Below are 6,000 nucleotides of genomic sequence, written 5' to 3' on the forward strand. Positions count from 1 at the left end.
TGCAGACAAACTGAGTCTGGGGAAGCACTATGTAATAAAGGAAAAGCCCCACCCCATGCTTTGTGCAATCCCTGATCAAGAAAGTGCTCTGAAGAGTCTTACCTGGTGGCACCTTGCAGACAAAATAGATGGAGGAGTGCCTAGCTTGTGATTCCCAGCAGGGGTTAGACATAAGTTTGATAATGAGCTGCTCAGCACTGTCAGGAGGCAGTTCTGGCCAGGCCCAGCAGCAGTCCTTTAGAAGTCTGAGTGACTGGGACACCTGCAAACTTGATGTGCCCCCAAGGCTAGGTTGTAGGCGAGGTAAGGTTTTGAGACTCCTCGGTTTGACCCTCTGGTAGAAATGATGCTGAACTGAAGGGCCTAAATTTATTGTGGATTTAGCCCTTTAGCCATCTGTCTTCTGCAAAAAGGGAAAGGAAATTCCTAGACATGCTTTGCAAAAGGAACCATTTTGGGTTTTATAACACACTCATGGAAAAGTCTTGGTTTTCAAAATCTGGGGAACTGTCTGTTCATTGCAACTCCTCCCACACAGTGAGGGCAAAACTACACAAGTGACCTTTTCACTGACACAGGCTAATTATAAATGGTTAGAGTACAGGCTTCAATTGCAGTCTAAACCTAATGCTTAGAATAGATTGGCTTAGGGCCAGTTTTCATAATACATTATGGGTGACATTGACTTCAATTTTAAATCCAAATAGTTCTACCAAAGTAGATAATAAGTAGTCTGATACTGCCCCATGAAAGAAAAGCTGAACAACCATTTTCCCCACTGTGTTGCATGATAGTTTGGGAAGTTGCTATTGCTTCAGGAAAGAAAGCATTCACAGATACCCTGACACAGAGCAGTGCCACCCACATTTTCATGCAGGGCATTCTGAAATATTCTACAATTAATGTAGCTGTGTAGGAAGGTCAGTTCTCCAGAAACATAGCTTCATCTGTACTGCAAAAAACAGTGTGGTAATCATTTATCAAAGAACAACTCTGGCTGCTTAGGCATAGCAGCAGAACATGGTTAGTTGCATGTTTCCCAATCGAGTATTAACCCAATTGTGTGTTTGGATATAATTATGTTTTGAGCTAGATTTGTTGTTAATTGAATATAGATTATTAAACATTAAAGTGTAGTCAGGGACTTTCTCAGCAAAAAGCACTAGTGTGGGGCTGAATCCTGAATAACCATATAAATTAGTAAAGTGGAAATCTTTGTATTCAGTGGGCACATCTACACATGCCCTCACTGCGCATTTGGTACTGCACAGTCATTTAGTACTTGCTAAAGCAGTCCTGGTGGTGCACGGTTATTTTCAGATGCTGTGTTGCCGTAGTGATGAGCTACAGTGCTGTAGCTTGTTGCTACAGTGACTAGTGCAGTAATGCCAACTGTTGCAAAACCATCGCAAGACTTGGGATTTCAAAGTCAAAATAACTCTGAGTCGTGATCTCCTGATCCAACCCTCAGATCCCCAGGTTTTCCCAGCTAGTAAGTGGAGGAAAAGGGGAAGGGGGGAGGTCATTGCCCAGGTGAGGGAGGGAATGGGGCAGGAGCAGGGGCAGGGATAAATGGGGCCCCAGGGCCAGGGCAGATCATCCAGAGGTGCCGGGGAGGGGAGGGCGCAGCTCCCCGCAGCAGCACACAGCCCTGGGGAGGCATGGGGGCACATTCCCCCTGCAGGGCAGAGGTTGGCTGTCCACTGTGGGCTGGGGCACTGTGCCCTGCCACTTTGCCCCAAGAGCTCAGTTGTGCAATGCCATTGCCACCCGCTGGGCAGGCAGGGGACATGGGATGCATTGGCCTCACAGTGTGTCCCCTGCCTGCCCAGCAGCAGGAGGCACACTGGGGTCCTGCAGCTGAGCTCCCGGGGCAAAGGCAGCAGGGGCAGAGCCCCAGCCCACCTCTGCCCTGCGGGGGGCATGTGCCCCCATGCCTTCCCTAGGGCTGTGCACTGCTGTAGGGAGCCGCCCCCATTCCCCTGGCACCTCTGGACAACCCACCCCAGCCCCAAGACCCCATTCACCCCTGCCCCTGGTTCTGCCCCACTCCCTCCTTTACCCAGGGGCCTTGATCTGCCCCCTACCCCTTCCCTCTCCCCCCCACCCCACCCCTTTCCCTCCACTTACCAGCTGGGTGCTGACTGTGTGCCTGTCTGTGTCTCTGTCTGTCTTCTCCACACTCCCAAGCCACAGCCTGCCCAGCCCTGCTGCTGCCCCTCACTCCTGACCCACAGTACCCTGCATCCTGCCAGGGTGTGTAGGGACCCTTTCTCCCCAGGCTCCAAACCCCACACACACACCCACAGCCCTCCACACCTTCACAAATAACCCTCCCGCCCACCCCATACACACACACTTAAAAAATAGCATCTCATGATTTACGTGCTGATATCTTGATTTTTTAAGAGTTCGTCTCATGATTTTTGGCATGGTGTGGTTGGCAGTCCTGTGTAGCATCTCATGTAGATGTTGGGGCCGAGGGGCTGTGGCCAGCAGCCCGGGCACGTGGGCTGGGGAAAAGGTCGGCACGGCGAACTAGAATTAGGCACTGACGCGTAGAGGTTGATTAAAGATCGTTTTACTTACGGTGCAGGCAGGAAAAACTTTCTTGAGTTGCAGTTACAGACAAACACAAGCGGAGTTTGCTAGGCTCCACCAAAGACACACGAGCAGAGTTTGCTAGGCTCCACTAAACGAACATGAACAGAGCTCTGGATACCACTCACGGAGTTTGCTAGGCTCCGTGGAACGACCGAAATGAGAGTCCAAAAGGTGACTCTCCACGAACGTGCAGGGTAGGGTATGTCGAGGGATCGTGCGGCAACGGGGAGAGGCTAGAGGCTGATCAGGCCCCTGTATCCTCCTCTAAGTCACACGCGGAGTTTGTTAGGCTCCACGGCGCGCTTAGAGTTCTTCACGAGATGGATGTGAAGTCCTCCAACTTGGGCAGAAACTGCTCAAGCCTCTTATACGGCTAGCAAGCCAATCGCTAGCTGCCACGTGGGAATAATTTAGAAACAGCCAATAGTGGGAAACAAATTTACATACGAGTGGCGGGAACTCCTTTGCACCGGGGTTTTCTCTATGCAACTGAGAATTGCACCGTGCAAAGAAAGCTCCATGTGGCGGGAAATAATTCTGCAGTGCTGAAGCACACACAAAATCATACCCTTTGGGTCATGACATCCCCCCTTGCTGAAGGCACAGCTGAATTATACCACATGCTCGTCACTCGGGTCGCCTGTAGCTCTTATAATGGGTCGTTGAACTAAACGGGTAAACACAAAATCAGCTAACATAAGAAGTTCGTCCTTCAGGGATTGAATTAAATAATAGCCGGCACAAATACATACACACATAACCAGATTCATAACAAAAAATTGCACGATCAGGGCTTCAGTGGGTGTCATGGCTAAGTCGCGCATCAAGCTCTCACTTCTGCCGATGATGTTATCCTTCTGTTTCTCAGGGCTTCTCTCCGCCACGCACTCTGAGTTCCGGATCTGTGAAAAGAATTCTCTTAAAACAGTTATTTCATTAATATTTACAAAATTCACATGGAACCGCACTATCAGTTCTTTCACCCATAAACCTCAAGACAACTATCTATGCTGTGAACAGTCACTGGAACGGTTCCAGGATTTCGTAGATGACGGTGAGGCCATGGTCTTATTCGCTGGAGTGATGTCAGTCCTAGTGCACATGCTCTGGGGTTCCAGGTACAGTATGAGACTCCGATGATTGCTAGCATGTGTTGCTCTGCGCAGGTATGTTCTGGCCATCCGTCATGCCATGCGTGGGCTTTTTGACCGATCAGTCCTGCAACAAGCGCTGGCAGTGGAATAGGCCAGTGAACGTTAAACGCCACCATGTCGATGTCAGTGACATGTCCTCTACTCCACGAAGCTTGTCTGACCAAGAAGCTTGCTTCTTCCTGGTTCAGCAGGTCGGACCCAAGTTCCACGACCAAACATCCCAACCATACAGCTAGAGTTTCTTCAGGTTGGATTCTTGATTCTCTGCACAAATCCTGCAGTTCAGTTCTGGTGCAAGCGTAATAGGTAGTAGCAACTCAGCTGGTTGTTGCTACAGGTTGAACTGCTGCTGCGGGAGTCATCACTGCTGTTATTGCTTCAGGCAGGAGGGGCGGATGCACTCCTCCATTCGATTCTCCCTTCCATCGGCAAGAAGGTGCGGTCGCCGGAAGCGACGCTGTGTCGGTGGGCGGGGTCGCCAGCCAAACTCTCGCGAGTTCCTCCGAAGCTCCACCCTTCTCTTCCGGTTCTTCCACGTGGTCTCCCTCTTGCTCAGCGCCATCTTGGCGTGGCATCTCAAGATTTTCTTTCGCAGCCGCCTCTTTGACCGCTTGAAAGGCCATACGCAGCTGGGCTTTCAAACTTAAATTTTTCTGCATTAGATCAGTTACTGTACGGAAAGTTGCAGTTAACATTCCCCCCTTGTCGTATCTCGGGGTTACCCTCTCATCTGCGGCTCGTTCCTGCGTCTCCAGATCTTCGCGGAGCTCAAATGGAAGTTCGCGACCCCTCAATCTAGACACCATCATAAAGGGGGCGAACCGGTTGATCGGCACCGGTTCTTCACTCTCCCAAGCACATCTTATGCAATGGGCACACTCCCGGGTGAGGGTTGGGTTTACTGCGCCTGCCGGGCTGACTCTGGCAAGGGACACAGTGTCGAGGGGCCTAAACAGGACCCGCTCATCATTCATTATACACCCGAATGCCGTGGGGTGAAGATACACTTCCCTCTCTTGGGGCTCCGTCTTTGGAAGCTCCCTCTTCTCCCTTCAGCGAAAGGCATCCGCTGATAAACCTTTCACCCGTTCCGCCCGTGTGGTGGTAAGCGATATGCGCCTCCAGTTCCACGATGCTTGCTACATCGCGTTTCCCACTTCGCCAAGGGCAGTTCTCAACTAATTCTAGTTCTATCGTGCTTTCCCCGTATCCCATTCTCTTCACCATGTCGGGGCCGAGGGGCTATGGCCAGCAGCCCGGGCACGTGGGCCAGGGAAAAGGTTGGCATGGCGAACTAGAATTAGGCACTGACGCGTAGAGGTTGATTAAAGATTGTTTTACTTACACCGTAGGTGGTCGCGGTGCAGGCAAGAAAAACTTTCTTGAGTTGCAGTTACAGACAAACACAAGCGGAGTTTGCTAGGCTTCACCAAAGACACACGAGCAGAGTTTGCTAGGCTCTGCTAAACAAACACGAACAGAGCTCTGGGTACCACTCACGGAGTTTGCTAGGCTCTGTGGAATGACTGAAATGAGAATCCGAAAGGTGACTCTCCACGAGCATGCAGGGTAGGGTACGTCGAGGGATCGTGTGGCGACAGGGAGAGGCTAGAGGTTGATCAGGCCCCTGTATCCTCCTCTAAGGCACACGCGGAGTTTGTTAGGCTCCACGGCGCGCTTAGAGTTCTTCACGAGATGGATGTGAAGTCCTCCAACTTGGGCGGAAACTGCTCAAGCCTCTTATACAGCTAGCAAGCCAATCGCTAGCCACCACATGGGAATAATTTAGAAACAGCCAATAGTGGGAAACAAATTTACATATGGGTGGTGGGAACTCCTTTGCACCTGGGTTCTCTCTATGCAACTGAGAATTGCACCGTGCAAAGAAAGCTCCATGTGGCGGGAAATAATTCTGCACTGCCAAAGCACACACAAAATCATACCCTTTGGGTCATGACAGTAGACACACCTAGTGTGTCTGTATGGTGTCAGCTTTGGGCTTCATTCTTCTTTCCAATATGTCTTGCTTCCTTCTTCTTTCCAGATAAAGCCTTTCTGCCATTTGTGTTTCTCTTTCTCTATTCAATTTCAAAATGGAAAACTTATCTTAAAAACAAATATAAGTTCCAATCCTTGTATCAAAAAGAAAGAGAGGTTCTTCTCTTGATTAAGTCCCTCAACACATTTCTGATTGACAGGAGTTTCAGGAAAGAAAAAGCTTTTAGCTTCTTTACTATGTAAA

Source organism: Alligator mississippiensis, chromosome 3 (assembly GCF_030867095.1).
Source record: "Alligator mississippiensis isolate rAllMis1 chromosome 3, rAllMis1, whole genome shotgun sequence".
Taxonomy (NCBI): domain Eukaryota; kingdom Metazoa; phylum Chordata; order Crocodylia; family Alligatoridae; genus Alligator; species Alligator mississippiensis.